The sequence below is a fragment of the Chroicocephalus ridibundus genome, chromosome 7 (assembly GCF_963924245.1).
Source record: "Chroicocephalus ridibundus chromosome 7, bChrRid1.1, whole genome shotgun sequence".
NCBI lineage: Eukaryota > Metazoa > Chordata > Aves > Charadriiformes > Laridae > Chroicocephalus > Chroicocephalus ridibundus.
Window position 1 is genome coordinate 4,589,456 of NC_086290.1, and position 17,364 is coordinate 4,606,819.

A 17,364-nucleotide genomic window follows, 5' to 3' on the forward strand; every position below is an offset into this window, starting at 1 on the left:
CTGTTGTTTACCCAGTCTGCACACTTTATAAATCTACTAATGGAATAGACCCAATCATCTCAAGGATCTGTGCTTTAATAAGTTAGAGACTCAAAGTTTTCAGGAAAACACTTTCTGGTAATATAGTTCTTCTGGATACAAGCTTCACAAGGTTTGCTTTTAAAGGTAAAAAAAAGGCGACACAATTTCACTTCTAAGTTCAGCACAACATAATACAGAGTTTCATACACGCTTGACATTAAGATTAGCAACAAAGTGGGATGGGTAGAGGGAAAGGAAAACGAAAAAGTGTCAGAAAGGAGGAAAAGGCTTTTCTAGTGGAGTTTGAAACCAAGAGGACGTTCCCCACCAAGCACCTGGATTACTGCAGTATAGACGCAGGCTTACTTTCACTAGCTCAGCGTCAGCCCCCCCGAAAGTTTCATTCCTTTCTCCACCTCTTGACCCAGGGCAGAAGAGCCCGTCACGAGACAGGGGAGACACTATTTTTGGTTCTTATCAAGCGGCAAAAGATTTTCAACTGAAATCTCCCATTTCTGTGGCAAGTGCTTGACCCATTAGGCTGCAATGCAAACTGTAGTCTTGCTCACTCAAGAGAAGGAGCGTCTACAAACCGTGTCCCTGGAAAAGGCTTTTACATGGTGAATGTTGAAGGGATGGAGGAGCTTACTCTCCATACTGCAGTCTTTCATTGCAACCGCAGTCTCACAGGTCATTTAAAGAGTCACCCCAACCCTTTGTCATTGCCGCTCCCTCAAGACTGCTCGGGTAGACAGTTGTGTTGATGCAATGAATATGTCGACTTAATTTCAGGTAGGTATTTCACGTCTGCCAAGAGGATAAACTCTCTGCAGCCATTCCCTAGAAGGTCTAAATAAATATCTAACTTTCATTCTGGATCCCATTAAAGGGACCAAACAGTTACTGCTGCAGTGCAGGTCTCAACTTTAAGGAGTACAGACCTCATTTTTTGGGTCCATCCCATGGTTCTTTGAGAGCAGCGTGTCTAAAGAAACTAATAGTTACAGTCAGTGTATTAGAGAGATTAATACATGAATAATTACTTTGCTATTGAAATAGGTAAATAAATTAAAGGCATATAATTAACTGTAGCTTCATCTCATGAGCTTTTAGATTGCATCGCTGGAGATCAGTATTGTCCGATTGTAGATGGCAAACAGTAATTGCTGAAATTTCTTCTAAGTAATACCATGGGAAGAGTTTTTGCATTTAATTCTTCACTGTAGGTGTCAGTTCGACAGCCCCAGAGAATGTATTCTGTAATATTTATCTCCAGAGAAGTTGGGGGAACGAAAGTAGCAAAATACACTTTCCCTGTCTTATCAAAGTTATCGCTTTTCTTCAGGGTTGGATGGGTAACTCCACGCTTCCGTGTTTCACTTGCCATAGATACCACCAGTAGAGTAGCAATGGAAAAACTTCTACAGCGCAAACTCTTCCACTACTTATTTGACTGAAAAACCCGATACGTTAAACAAAAGCTACCAAAGTTGCTATCATAAGAGGAAAATTTCTAGCTATCACCAACTTGGTTTGCACTCAAGTCTGTGACCTACATGTGAGAAGTCAAATAACGCCGTATATACTCCCAAAGCTCTCCAGCTCTTAACAGGCTATTTTAACCTACAGCTTCACACGACTTGATGTGGTTATGAGTTGCCCAGAGCCTCATTAGGTGAAGAACCCTTCAGCAGGCTCTGTGCTGGTCTGAGTCACAGTGCTCCACAAGGAACTATGCTCACAGTACAGACTTCACCGCTAGCATAATTCTTTCTGGGAAAAAGGCAAAAAAAGAAAAACCTTTACAGCAGCAAGACTGGGTGCAGGACAGATAAGAGTGATTTGCCATGAAAAAAGTTAGAGGGGGCTCATTAGAGGCAAAGTTATTAGGCCAAGCAAACAGTTAATCCCTGTCACCCTGTCACACAACAGAGTTGCCAGCCTCGAACTCTAAATTAAAGGCACTCTCTGAGCACCAGAGAAGTGACTCTTTTTTGCAGCTTCCTCAGTACCATCCGTCTACCATAATGCTGTGGTCTTTTTCTTTCTTTAAGTTCTGGGCTCCCAACTAATTACTGGCAGGAAGTGCCTATTTTTATGCCATTAGTATGCAAATGAGTGAGAAGTAGAAAAATATTCTAAAGGAACTGTTACAATATCTGTCCACAGATTACTGGCCAATTAGAACATGGGATTAGGGCTGCGGGACCCCAAAAGAGTATGGCCAAAGTCTTTCTGCTTGGGTGCCTCAAGTGTAATTTCAATGGGAACTGTATATACACGGTCCTTTTCCTCAAAAAAAAAGGAAAAAAAAAAGTTCAAGCCTAAATTGCCTGCTTACAAATGAGCACTTCTACGCTTGAAAAATGAATGCCTTCACTTCCTCGGCTCAATTTTTCTATCCATAAATTGGGGATAAAACATCCTGTTTGTCTGCGTTCCAGCACATGCCGGGGGCAAATTATCCAGCTGGACTGAAGGTCTCCTCATCTCTCACCCTGTCTGACAACGTCTGAAAGACAAAATCTTATGTTTATAAAATTATTTATAATGTGAGTGATAAATATTAAAAGATTTTCAGGCCTTACCACTTCTGTTCATGTAAAAAAAATAATAGGAGGAATTGCCTGCCTTGTGACATTTTGGCTTTTCCCTAACTTGACAGTATCAGGAATTCAGAGGTGCAGGAGAGTGGAAAACTATTGGAAAACAACTTTACTAAGCTTTTTGAACCTAGAAAATTGTGAAACAAAATGCCCCATTATGCTGCAGGTATTTCTCATGCAAATCAGCCTCCTCGTCAACTCTTTCGTAATAACCGACTAGCCAGAGTAGGGAAAAAACATAATTCCTCAAGTTACTCATCTTGATGCTTCTCACAGCTGTACTCTTTGGAAATTTTGCTTCATCACTCCATTAGGTATTGCTCATTTTGACTTCCGATTTTTTAAAAAAACACAATTTACATCTAGATACCACAGATAACTCCACACTAAATTGAGTCAGGGTGATGAACACTCCTCTGAAAAGTTTTGCTGGAGCGGTTTGTTATTGTTACGGTTATTTTTCTTAGGCCCTGTGGCCAGAGAAGAGGGTTCCCGAACTAGGCTGTAACACCAACACCTGCCCGGCCTCTCCCAGGAGTACCAACACCTGAAACCCCTTGATTTCTGAGGGAAAAAAAACACACCTACCACTCGTATATAACGAATAGCAGCCGTGTTTTTCTCTCTTTTCACCTGCTTCCCTCAGAAAAACCACCTTTGTGTTTTCATTCGTCCAGCAGCCGGGCCCCAGAGGGCGGCCAGACCTCTCTCTGCTGGGAGGGAGCTGCCCTCCCCGACAGAAGCGGCGACCAGCGGCCCCGGGCCCCTCGCCCCGCGGGCAGGGTGGCTCCGTCGGTGGGCGATGGGCCGGCGGCGGGGCCCGTCCCTGGGCAGCGGGCGGAGGAAGGAGGGGGCCCGGCTGGCGGCTGGGAGAGGCTGGCTCTGCTGCGCGCCGAGGGGAGGGAGGGAGGGGCCGGGACGCCGGCGCGTCGGTGCCGACGGTCTCCAGGCGGGAGTGAGGAGGAGGAGGAGGTGAGCTCCCTCTGGGTGGGGTAAGGAGGCAGGAGGGAGGGAGGGAAGGGGTCAGCGCGGAGCGGCGGGGCGGGCGAGGGCCGGCGGTCCGCGGGAGGAGAGAGGGGAGGCGGGGGGAAGCCCGGCCCGCCGAGCCCCGCTCCGCTGGGCGGGGGAAGGAGGCGAGGGCAGCCGCCTGGCCGCCGCCGGACGCGCTGCGCCTGAGGCGGCTGCCCGGCACCTGCGGCGCGGAGGCGCTGTCGGGGACAGCCGGCGCCCTGGCCCCCCCTCTCCTAAGATGGCTCCGCGGCCCCGGCCTCGGCGGGAAGGGGCCGTTCCCCGGGGAGCAGCCGCTGCCGGCGCCGGGTGCCGCCTCCCCGGCGGCCCTAACATGGCTGCCCGCGCCTCGGCCTCCGCGGGGCCGGGGGAGGCGGGCGGAGACGGCCTGCGGCCCCTTCCCCCGGTCTCCTCATGGGCAGCCCCGGCGGACGCGGGGCTGCAGGGCCCGGGGAGGGGAGCGAGGCCTGGCCGAGCCCGGGCCCCCCTCAGCCCGTGTCCCGCCCACCAGGCCTCAGTCAGCCTTCATCCCCCCGGATCCCTGAGCGTTTAAAACGCCTGTGTGGGAGTTATTTTCTAAAGACGCTCCTTATTTTTGTTTTAAACACAAACCGTGTGGTGTAGGGACTGCTTTCCATGAGGAGTTATGAAGTGAGCTGCAAAATTTGCACCCAGTTTCATTCCAAGTGTCACTCCAGCACAATTAAAGCGTTATTATGTATAAATAGTTCTGCTGGTAAAACCATCAGGAAAAATTGTAACCTTTGTGGTGGCATAGTGTCATGCTTCATCGAACAAGGAAAACAAAAATGTTTAAAAAAAAAAACAACAAACCAAAACACTCTAATTTTGCAAAATGCGTAGATTTTCAGATTTTTGTTGTTATTAAGCTGAAAAGGCCACCTGACAGAAGACTTCGTAGCCGAGGAGCTGCTTAAATATACTTTGCAAACGAATCGGAACTTTAGGAAAAGTGTGTCTGGGATGAATGAGACTTGGCAGGTCTGCACAAATCTTTTAGCACATGACTGTGTGATGATTGGAGTAGCAGACTGGAGGGAAGAAACCATTTGAGGTGCAAATGCATGCACTTTTTTTTAAGAAAGCAAGGGAAAGAGTTTGAAGTTTACTTTGTGGTAGGATTTCCTGGTTGCCGAGAAGTGGGTGCGCATTGCCAGGATTCGGAGTTTAGCCCAATAGTCAGGTAAAGATGAGTAGCACATTTTAGTGTGGCTTATAATGATGGTTTGGCATAATTAAATGGAGCTGTTTTATTGGATTCTATTAACCTGGTTAACCTTAAATCTTAACCATGACAGGGTTTTCATGTAAAGAGCTTCCATACAAAGTACAATATTGAATTTTAATTGGAGCTTTCAAGACCTAATGTAGAGTTTATTCTTCTTGCTTCATCTTTTTTTTTTTTTTCCTAGGCGTAGTAAAATACATTGGAGGAATACTTTCTGACATGTTTATATGCTATGAATCCCGATTGCATAAATCAATTAAGGGCATGATTTTTTTAATACAGTGCTAGTTTTTTTTTTGGCTTTGCATGCCTACTTCGCATAAGAAGGTGAGGATCGCTCTCAGTAGTGCAGTACCTCTTGACAAACTTTCTCCATGGTTGCCCCATCTAATTCTTAGCTGGCCACTCAATGGCAGTAGGAAAACCCAGGAAGCAAACCCACTGTCCAGCTTGAGGTGTTGGTGCCTCACAAATGTGGCACAAAATTCATCCCTCCACTGGTAAATGTGTAATTTGAATTCTCTTGTGATGGTATTGTTACAATTACTGTCAATTATTACACTTGTAGGAGTGTAGTAAGGCCCTGTGAAGGCAAGAACAGCACGTAGTGGATTGGTCTTGTCCTGCGGAGTTTAGCCTGAGCGCGGGACAGAGTTTGGCACAGGAGTCACTAATATGATACCAGCAAACATCTCCCAAATTTCAGTCTTTTGGAATTTGCCATGAGTTAAACAGCTGTTAATTAACTCCTGTGGATATCTCTTGTGTTAGGATCAGTACCAAGTGTGACTGGTACTGTTGCAAAAGCCATGCTTGTAGCTCGCAAAGTGCCTGTGTTACAGCTGAAACGTGTCACTTTTGCTGCTAAGTCACTTAGACTCTAATGTAAAAGTTATACAACTTCCTTAATGTTGTTTTAAAACTAAAATATAGACATATTTTAAAGACCTGTTTGGCTGGAGGCCCATTTTAGAGTGGCCGGTAAAAGTAATAAACTATCCTCAAACATTTCTGCTCAATAAAATTTGAGAATATGAAAACAAAAAAGTTCCTGGTTTAGCTTTTTATAAATGTTTTCTGCACCCTACAACTGCAGCGTTTGATGTTGCCCATAGCTCAAAGAAGAGCCACATGCCTTGAGTATTTTAGGCCTCTGACTGAGTTGACATCATGGACTTCTGTTATTTTCTGTTTTGGTCGGAACAGTGAAGGTTTGTGGTCCCTGACAAGTATCCTGCACTGGTGAAAATTTCTAAAATTTTTAAGTAGACGTTTGTATCATCAAAACAACACTTTACCAGTGTCGTCCTTTTTTACTCAGGGCTCCTGGGATAAACTGGGCAAAAACTGGATGGCAGCTGTAAGCTGTGACATGCCAAGTGCTTCCTAGTGTAGAGCAGGCCAGTAGTTTTAGAAGCATTTGCTGTATTTAAATTCCTTACTGTTTGTGTGTCCGGCTGGAATCTAACTTGTAAAAAAGAAACAAAATATATACTGCATTGTTTGGCTTCACAAGATCGGAGTATGTTTGTACAATACAGTCCTATATTGTTCAGACTGGGAGAGCCATCGAGATAAGATGTTTCTCCTGCTGGAGTTGATAAGCAAATATTTAATGTAGAATATTCTCTTGTATTAGCTCTTGCAGTTGCAAAGAGGAAGCCTTGTCCAAAGACTTGAGATCTTACCTGGTTAAATAATTCAGTTAAAGAACTTCTGCTTCTGTGTAAATTGGATCCTAAACTGTGTGCTCAGAAGAAACATATAGAATATACATATTCCTGTGTGAACAGAATTGTATTCTGTTGTAAGGAAGTACCCTGAGAGTATATTTTAAGGTTAGATTTTTAGTGATGTTGGAATAAATAATGGATCTTAATGTTGACTATTTGAGTGTACCGCTGATTGAGACACAAGCCATTATGCAGTGAGAGTAGTAAGAAATGATAGGCAAACTTGAAAAGAATATCCTGTTTGTCTGGGACTAGATGTATAACTTACTAATATTAATTTAACAAAATTTGAAAAAATGGAGAACAAACTCTAAATATATACATATAGGCAAAGTTCTTTGGAACACACGCAGCAGGCATTTTAGAAATATGTTAGCTACCATGTCTTTTTTTTCCATTTGTATGTGAGAAACGTTCTCTACCAGGTTTGTAAAGCAGGAAAATCATCTTAATCTTTGGTGGCAGAATTGTTAACGAGGGGCTCCAGAGAGCCTGCCTTCCCCTGCCCCCAGCCATCAGTAAGCGGTGCAGTTAGCAGTGGGGAAGCGGTGCCTTAGTGCTGTAAGGACACACACCCCAGTGTGAATTTCACTTCTGAATAGATATATATCAAAGTATGTCTTAAATGTACACCTTAGCTAGCCATATTGCTGCACGTCAGATGTGGAAGTAAAAATAAATGTGTGAAGTACCAGACAGAGTACGAAATCTAAATGTGAAAACCATGTCTCCAAACAGTCTATTATCCAAAATCCTGGATTTGCATTTGGACCCCATATATATGCTTATATGAGAACATATATATATGTTTTATTTTTGAGCCACAGTATTTCCTGCAGGCAAGAAATCAAAGATCTTTTCAAGTTATAAATGACAATATTTCAGATTGCTGGTATTTTGGGTATAAGTAGCTCTTTGATGTCTGACTGAGAACTGGAAGAATGTCTAAAATTAACAGTGAAATATGTAAAATTAAGGATGAAATGCAGAATATGGAAGAAAGCAGGCAAGTCCAGGTACTAAGTGTGGTTTGTTTTTTTCCCTGAATAATTATTTGTTAGGCTTAAGACACAGAAAGGCTGCAAACAGTTGAGGCACAAAAATCCCAAAGTGCTGTATAAGCAACTTTGATTTAGATGTTTGCATGTGGGTAGGTTTATGTATCATCAAACGTGCAAAATTTGATATATATGTGACTACTGGAAGTTTTCTTGTTTGCACTTCCAATGTAACTGGGTTTAATATGATCCTCATACCTTAATTTTACTGAATTGTTATAAAAAAATTGTTAAAAACATTAATGTTAGGTTGAAAAGAAAAAGAGGAATTTACTTAGTTTTGCACCTGAAAACATCTTTACGTATGCGGTCTATACAACAGTGCGACCAGCGTGGCTTTACATGCTGTTTTCCAGTTTTGTTGCAAGTTTATTTTTGGGTAGTCAGGTGCCTTGTTTGTGCAACAGGTTGTCTGTGTTAATGATGCTCAATAGTACAAGTATCCTATTGCTATAAATATTGTGGGAATGTTTTCCTCATAGAGGTACAACAGTGGTCCTAAAAAGGTTACTTTGGCCTTGCCTCTGGCAACAGGAAACTGGTGGTGATCGTGGTCTTGATGAATAAAATATCATCCGGAGTGCAAGATTTCTTTCATAATCATTATTAGAAGCTGTCATTGAGGAAAAAAAACCCCACACCCCTTAAGTTCACGCCTAAGTAGTTGGATGCAGATTTAATATGATGCAGTCTTTTATTCCTTCTCTGGGATGGAAGATTGACTCAATTGATGTTCCATGATGGCCATTACTCACCCTGCCAGAATTCGGTGGTCAAGTGTGTTGGAATGAAGGATGAAGACCTCGCTTTTGCTGTTCGGTATTTTGCTCAATCTGAAAAGAGAGAGATGCATCTCTTTCAGAGAACTGAGATTTTTTGGTTCATCGTCCTAAAGCCTAATAATGCATATGCAGTAGAAACAGAACTGTTGTAAAGCCTTTATATAGAAGAACTTCCAGAATATCACAAAGCTTTGTGCATACATGCAAGGGTAAATGTTTGGGAATGCTGAAAACTCAGCATGGAGCAATTAGCTAGAGCAACGATGGGATGTGACTGTAGCGGCAGAATATTTGGGAGAAAGAACAGTGAAGATAGGACTAACTCTTAGAAAAATATCCTCTTCCTGTTCTTTCCAGCCAAATTGGCTGGTGAAAAAAAAACAACCTCAGAGTTCACATTAATGACATTATTTTGGATTATTTGACAATGTAGATCTTGCTTTAGTTTTCATCGTGGTTTATTTACTGAGCGACACCTTCGTAAATAAAATAGAAATAAAGTCCATGTTGCATTGTGAAAATAAGGTATTTTTTTATAACCGTCTTGCCTGCTGCCTGTAATTAAATAAGTGCTTTCTCAGAAGCACCATAATTACCGTAATATAAAAATTAAAATCTTTTAATTGAAGTACACATCCTCATTTCATCTGATGCTCAGTGTCATATTTCATATATATCTTTCTGCTTTGATATTTACTTTACATACAAATATTCCAGAAAACAAAAATTCAACAAGTACTTGAACATACTGTGTCGTTTATACTCTGGCTGGTTTCAAGGTTTACATGGGGAATGTGCTACAGGATGACTTTGCAGAATAAGTAATCTGTCAGTATTCTGTGAAATTCTGTTTTGCGATTTCCCAGTTTAAAGTGTTGCTGTTCACCTTGTCTGTCAACTGGAGTGCAGTTTAATCCAGTAAATTTCTGGGTATAGCTTTGTGGTTTGAGATAAATTCAGGTTCTCCAAATAAACAATAGCATCTTCCTGGTGGCTTTAGAGACTAACTTGTTTTAAGACAACTTTAACAAGAAGTATATGCTTTTGTTATCACTAAGTCAGTTTTCTTTTTTGTTGTGATTTAAATGTAAAGGCAGGATTTATGGAAATGACTGTAGAGTGGTGCTGGCCTAATTAGTCATTATTTCTGGCAAGGCATTAAAAAATTGGTTGCTCTTGTGCCTAAAACTAATAGTGTGCTTTGTATTTAATCCGTAGATCTTTTATAAAACAAACGGTTGTGCTAATAAGCAAAAAATACACACATTTAAAGTTCTTAGTATTTGTCATGCTGTTCCAGGGAGTTATTTAGGTTTTTTATTGATGGTTAAATTTACTAATGTAGGTCATCTCTCCCTGGAAAAATGTATATTTATATATATCCTTTAAAAACAGTATATTTTTTTAAAGGAAAACTTGAAGTAGCTGAGCTGGAACATTGGACTTGAATATGGTTTTTCTACTAGCATCTCTTCAAGGATTAAATACCAAATGCTACAGTGCTTTTTAAAAGTAGTAATACCTGTAACAAGTTTTTGCAAAGAGTTTTAGGATTATCTGTGTGATGTGTTCACCGTTTGGCTGAGTGATGTCTCTTACAGGGTTCTTTTGTTGGCCTTATTGAGATGAATTGCCAGTAATTGGTATTTCACCCAGAAGTGACCCAGGTGACTTAGGGAATTCCACCACCTTCAGCATCCCTGTGCATGTGGAATGTCTTTCCTAATCAGGCTTGAGAGAGGGGGCAATCAGCACAGTAATGACTGAAAACCTGCCTTTTTTAAAAAAAAAAAAAAAATCAGCATGAGCATGTGACATGAGTATTCCTCCATGCCTTGGCCCTCTTGTCAGACCACAGCTGGTGCAGCTCTTCGACATCCTTAATGACCGCAGGACAGTGCTAAAGCAGAAAGCTACTTTGCATCTTCCTCGTTATGAATCTGTTTCATGATTAAACTTTTAAAAGTCACAACCCCCAACATGCAACTGCAGTTTCATGGTAGCTGTGACATTATTTTACTATTCATGCTGTGAATTTCATTCTATAGTAAAATGAATATTATATTGGCCTTTTAAGTTGGTTGTCAGTGGAGAATAGGGAAGCTACACTTATAGCATCTGTATGCAATCTTGGCGACAAGTAGGACCCTCTGGAAAGCTGTTACTGTTGGGGCAGAACTAATCATTCCATGTGAAATTATATAAGGAGAATTAGCTCTGACTCTACCTCATTTCCTTTCATACTGCTGAGAAACGTCAAACCTTCCCTCCTTATTTCTCTTAAGTACTTTATTAAATACTCCTTTTTATTAAGGCTTATTTATTGTAGGTGCTAGAAGCAAAAATAACTACCTGTATTTTTAGATACTAATGGGCTGCCCATCCTTGCCCAATTTGGCAGTTTTGATTTCCTTCTCAGGAGTGGATTCCCGGGATCGGTTGCCTTTGCCTTCTTTGTACTTTATTTCCCTGGTGGATCATTCAGAGTACTTCATATTTAAGGTAGCATGCTTGATGTGATAGAAAATTGTCAATCACAGGCTGCCTTGGCTATTTAGAAAAAAGAGATATCAAAAGCCTGCTTGGAGCTCTAAGGAGCAGTCTGGTCACCTGCTGATTTGCCTGGCAGGAGCCTAAACTTGTACAGCCTTTAGGTTTAGAGAAGGAAAACCGATCTCTGGAGGTCCTCCACTTTACGTTAAGGCCCTGTACTGTATGTGTGAGCATATAACGTTCATCGTAAAGCCAGACAGATATGTATAGATGGTTTCTGACATTTTACCAGGTCTTAAAAACAATTAGCAAAGATTTGTGTAACCCCTCTGTAATTAGTCTGTTGTTTAGCTATCCCTAGAGGTTGCATGTTTCTTCAAATACTGTTCTAATTTTTTTCCCTAACCTGTTAAGCTTCTTGTTTGTTTGTCTTTTCTGCTGTGGACATTGCAGTAGTGGGACATGAGCATTGTTTTTGTAATTGCTGTTAACCTGTTTTGAAGCTTACGCCCTCTTTCTTTACTCACCTTTTTTTCTGTACTCGGCAGCCCATTTCCCTTTAACTTTCCCTGATTGCTTAGGCTTTCTTCTGGGCTTTTCTAGGTTTCCTACATCTCTTTATCTGGACCTGAACATGATAGACAGCCTCAGTCAGTATCAGTGATGAATAAATCTTACCATCTTTTGCATATGATGCTCCTGTTAATACAAATTTAACTTAATTTTTTACTTTTTGCATTCAATTCATTATTAAACCCCCTGCTTCAGTTCTGCTGTTAATCACTTAGTCCAGTTACAGACTGGCTGGGTTGTGCTCTGACCCCTTTATTGTCTTTGGGGCTATTTGCCCCAAAGACTTGGGTGTGTTCGTGTCCATCTTGGGAGCCTGGAACTGGACAAATTAAGTCATACATCTTGTAGCTATAGGGGTTTAGGGAGAGAATCTTCAGTGAGATAAAAGAAAAAAGCTCGGAGAATGTTTACATGGATCTGCACACCTGGTTTGGTGGTAGATGCAGGTCCTCAGAGATGTGTAATCACCTGTAGTTAATTGGATAAATATACATGTGCATGCTTCTGTGTCTGAGCAACTTGAGATGCTTCCATACACGAATGGTCAATCTTCATGGCTGCTAGGTCAACACTTTAAAAAAATATCTTTGATCAAACAGGTCTCGTTATTTGAAGTAAGTGTTATTTTGTGAATCAGGTAGACAAGGGAGGAGTAGAAGAAAGGGTATCTCTACTTCAAAACCTTTTCTTTCATGCTGTGGGCTTGGAACGTGATCTGCAGGTGTTTTTCTTTTGTGTTAGTGTTTTAGTGTACCTGATGTGATCAGAAACACTTTTATCTTATCCTCTACACTGATGTTTCTAAAACTGAAGTAACTCAGAGATGCTGCTAGAGTCAGATAGTAGCAAGGACCATGGCTTACAGTTAAGGCAGATGTGGTTGCAACATCTGTGCCTAGGAAAGCTGCAGTCCGATCTGCCTTCTGTCTTCAGGATTTCTGGGATTCCAGAAGCAGAAGTGGTGCAGATAAGACATGTTCTTTGAGGTTTTAAAATGCTTCTGCTTAGATTGTAAAGCTCCTCCTTATTAGGCCCATGGGAAGCACATCTCCTATAGTGCAGCCAAATTGGTATCATTATTAAATACTACTTCTCAGACTCTCCAGTGGTAACTCTTCTCTGTGGTGGTATTATTTGGGAAGAAGAGCTTCTATGGTTGCCTCTGTATATTGACTAGCTGAGTATGTGGCCTTAACACATAACTGTGCATGGTACTTTCTGACTTGGAAGCTGTGATGGGTTCCAAAGAACAGTTAATAGAGGATTTTTCACCTTTTTCCTTAAATTGAACTCTCCAGTGCTAAAACTTGGGACTTCTAGCTTGGAGTCTTCATTAGAATGTGATCTAGAGTAATAGGAAGAAAAACCCCAAAGCCTTGCCATCGGACAAATTAAAATAAATTTTCTTTAATGATTCTTGTCTTTGACTGTGTGCTTGCAGAGTGGGTCTTTGCCGTCGGTTTACTCTCAGTGCAACAACTGTGTTGGTTTCTGGGTGGCATAAAATCCTGTGTATTCCTGTCTGAGTTACTAAGAAAACTGCCCTTTTCCATCATCTCTGAGCAGCAGTCATACGTCTACTTTCTGATCTCAGGACTCTCCTGCTCACGTTGGGGCTCCCTGCTTGCTGTGCTTCGCCTTTGCTGTTGCCTCCTGCTCTTGAAGGCTGTGCCAGGTGAGATGTGCTTGCTTTTCTTTCCCCTTCCAGGAGAGCTTGTCTGGCCCCTTGTGCAGCCAGTGGGAAGAGGTGAGCCGGTGGCCTTCCTCTGCTCCAGCTAGAACCTTTTTGAAAGGACTTCGCTTAACACAGTGCACAGCAGACGAAACAGGTATGCTTTGTGGGAGTTCAGCAGAAAACGTGTACTTCAGAAATAAAGATATACTGCTCTGAGTTCACAAATAGGTTCTGCAGAAGAAACAGCCTGTAAGTAAGAGATTGAGAGAGGAACACGGAGACAACTTCCGAATGAGAAAAGCAGGTGGTTTGCATTATTTCCTCCATGCTTTTATGTTGGTGTCATCATAACAATACATGACAAATGAATATGCTTTTCTCTCAGTGATGTTTAAAATTTGATTACCTGAATATTGATGTTGTTTGGTACTCAGACATAGTTGAAGAGTTTTATTTTTCACCGGCTTGTATATAGAGTAATTTTGGAAGTTGAACAGTGTATTTCATTGCAGACTATCCTAAAATAAGTTCTTAATCGTTTGGATGTATTAATATTACATTTACAAATATAAACTTTGAAAATGTAGTTATTAAATTCTGTTCAAGATGTGAACTCTGTTCTTTTCTCTAGCATTAATTACGGAAGTTTGAAATTCTCAGTTTCATTTAAAAGTAGGGCTTTTTATTTGTATGTGGCTGTTTGAAATAAATTACCAGCACAAGAAAACGTTCTACTAATAAACGAGGGATGCCTGGAGTTGGCTCTACTAACTGAGACAATTTAATTCATCCATCATCAGGGATGATGTTTCTTAGCAACACAAAGTATTTTCACCCGGGGCACTTTCACAAACTTTCACATTTTTCTTCAAATACAGCCTTGGTAGTATTTTATATGACCTGAAGTTCGTCCATCTGTCCCGAAGCTTCCAATACTTTTCCATTCCCTCCAATGATCTGATATAAGGTCTTTTTCAGCTTAATAATACACAAGTTGACTAGAGAATCATTTCGCATGTCAGATTTTCCAAAGGGTTCTGGGAAATTATTTGTTGCTCTGTATAGCAAAGCTAAAAGTTATTGAAAATGTGTTACAGTTTCATAATAAAACAGATACGAAAAATATTGGCTTGGGAGCTAACTAAATGCTTTCTGATAGCCATAGCCTCAAGGGGGATACTTGGATCATTTGTAATAAAGGGATATCTTTGATATCTTTTGGTGAATTGACTAGTATTCTGTTTAGATCATAATTTATGAAAAAACTGGCTTGATACACAATGTTACATTATCAAATTGTTTGGGTGTAAGAATTGTCTTAATGTGTGGCCAGGATTTTCAGTGTTTATTCTTTTAATGTGGTCTATGAAATCAGAAGAAGCTGTTGATACATTAAGACTCTACCTTTATTTCTTGCTTTCTGTTTTTTTTTTAACACATGTGAAGCTGATTTAATCAGCGTAGTTACAGCCCAGTGTTGCTGGGGAGATTTGGGTTAAGAAACCCCTTCAGGTATATAACAAGTGTTATTAAGCAATGAGAGCAAATGTCTTCCCAGTGCAGTGTATTATTTTGCTTTGAGGAAATAATAATATATTTTTCGAATTTTTGGTGAACTGCTCTGAAAACTTATGTAATTCTGTGTGAATAGTGACTAAGCCTCTGCTGGTATCTTGCTTTGAGAGGAAAAGTTTTAGTGGTTATAGGATGAAAGGTTCTTATCAGCAGTGCGTGGTGATAAGTGTTTGAAAAATGTTGTGATGAGTTGACTACTACTCAGCTAATTTCATAAAGAAGGTGTACAGATCCATTTTAAATAGTGGGAAAACAAATTACAGAAATATTGGTTTGATTCTTCCTTGTAGTTAAAAAAAAAAAATCTGGTGTTGCAGCTCATGTTGTCTTAGGTTTATTTCACTGAGTTTTCATGTATGCACATAAAGTCTTCGTACACATGGATATATGCAAAAAATGAATTGGAAGAATTTGTGGGATGCTGTTATGTAAAGATTTTATTGGTGGTGTTGGAGACTGTATGTGGTTTTAATCCATGAGGGAGTATTTAGGGAGTCCTGAGTTGCCAGCAAAGTCCATGCTTGCTTTGCCATTTGACTGGATGCATTTCTGTAAGGATGAAATCTTAGAAGTGAACTCGCAAGTAATTCCTGTGTGATTTCAAGCTATACGGCCCTGGGCTTCTGATTCTGGGACATTTAATTGTATGTCCAAGCTTGGACGTTGTGTTTAACATCATCTTTGTTGCAGTGTAGGCGTTTCATACCCTGGTATTAGTGTCCAGCATCTTGCAAGATCTCCAGGTGTTTCCTAGAGTCCTCTGGAGAATCACCTAAGTTTGAAGCTCCTTCTGTTATCCCAGAGCAAACAGTATCTGAAGAAAGAAGAAAAGAAAATCTTAGCAAAGGGCTTTGCTAGCAACAGGGGTTTTAGCCTTTAAAGTATCAGTCCTTGAAAACAGCAGCAGTCACGTATGTCTGATGTTGGTTTACCTGTAAGTTTGAGCCACGGCAGCTTGCAGAAAGGTCATGGCTCAGTCTGCTCCCCCTCTTGCAACACTTTGTTGCATGTGGTGACAAACTACGTTTTCGCCTCTGCCTTTGCATTCTGGGATCATCTGGGAAGCTCCTCTCCTTGCCCCGCCTCAGGTGTTGTATAGAAAATTCATTGCTTGTAGGAGTAGGCAGCGTTTGCAGTCGTGATGGCTCCCCTAAGTAGCTGCACGGTCAGATGTTATTCCTGTTTCTAACTTGTTCAAGACGCTGTATCGTAAGGCCATTTAGCACACGTTGGCAATATCCAGTCTCAGGTATAAGAACAGTTTAATTTTGAGGAAGGTTTCTTTAGGGTAGAGAAATGAAGAATTCCATAGGATTCACCAGCAAAGTCTAGCTCTCTGCTGTGAAGCACTGGAAGCGGTGCAGGTGGAGATGCATCAGTCAAAGATAGAGGAGGGAGGGCTTCTAGTAATATCCCCTTACTTGGACACTTTTTTCATATAGCAGAGTGGTTCCTTTGGATAGGCAAATAATAAGAAACATCACCCGAGTACTGTGCTGAAGACAAAATTCATTATGAAATGTTACTTTTAAACTACAGCTTCTCCAGCCTGACTGAAGCAGCCGCTGGGGTCCTTCTCTTATCCCTGCTCCTTGTTTTTCAGCCAGGGCTTCGGTCCATGTTCTGTGCAATTTCCTGTGGTTAACATAAAGATAAGAAGAATTGATGAAAACTATCTTTTTGAAGGTAGTAAAAAGTCTGGAGTAAGTCTAATAAATAGACAGGAATAACGTGTAATGAGGAACACGCAGTAGTGTCAGAACTGTTGTAAATTTTCAAAAACTACTTTTCATTTTCATCCATCCATGATACAGACGAAGAACACTCACTTGATGGCCTGCAGCACAATACAGTTGTACTTTGTTAGCTTTTGGTTAAAGCGATGAACATATTATTTAGATTTTAGGAAAGACAATTTGAAAATGTACTATATTTAGGATTTAGTCTTGAAGTTATAAGACCAACTAGTGTTTTTTGCTGTTGTTGCAATCTTTTAATGTTCATGTGCAAGGAATGATGTGATCAGAGTTGTCACTGGGAACATTTAGTTTTTCATGCAAAGTATTTCTGGGCAGCTCTTATTTGGAAGAACATGGGATGGAATATATAAAAAAACTCATCTAAGAAATTACCATTTATGTTAAAAGGTCACAAATTATAATTCTTTGGATGCAATTTCTGCATTTCGCCTCTGCAAAAACGGAGAAGGTGAGTGCGAACTGGTAAGGCATTTCTCAAGGTGGTAGTTTGGCTTTGGTGTTCTCATCATTTAATGTAGCTGTGTCCTTTTGGGGACTCGGGAACCAAATGATTTTATTCTAGTTAGGACTTGGACACATTTATGAATAAGTCAAATGTCTTCCTGTACACATAATCTTTCTGTTACGTGTTGTTTGCGTGTCACTCATGCTGTGGGAGAGTTTGCGTGAAAGCAAATGGGTATGGTTCCATTCAGTCTCTAGTACACAAAGCTACTTTGTGTTGTCAATAGAAATCATAATTCTCTACGTTACTGAGCTTTATTTCCAGCCAAGGAATAGTATGTGAAAGTGTTATGGGATACTGGATATTAATTGCTATATTTTTTTAAG

At 40.8% G+C, this 17,364-nt stretch overlaps 1 protein-coding gene across 16 annotated transcripts in view; it reads left to right on the forward strand.

Annotated features, from left to right (window-relative positions):
* The first annotated feature begins 3,538 nt into the window (after nucleotides 1-3,538).
* The window catches only part of GTDC1 (glycosyltransferase like domain containing 1), a 190,206-nt gene continuing 176,380 nt past the window's right edge, over nucleotides 3,539-17,364 (forward strand). For 12 of the 16 annotated variants that reach the window (XR_010071917.1, XM_063340782.1, XM_063340780.1 and 9 more), the window contains exons 1-2: nucleotides 3,540-3,599; nucleotides 13,232-13,352. The gene's annotated coding sequence lies outside the window, so the exon portion shown is untranslated. Of the gene's footprint in view, nucleotides 3,600-13,117; nucleotides 13,199-13,231; nucleotides 13,353-17,364 lie in introns of those variants that run through there. The other 4 variants (XM_063340787.1, XM_063340781.1, XM_063340786.1 and 1 more) reach the window with 4 other exon arrangements.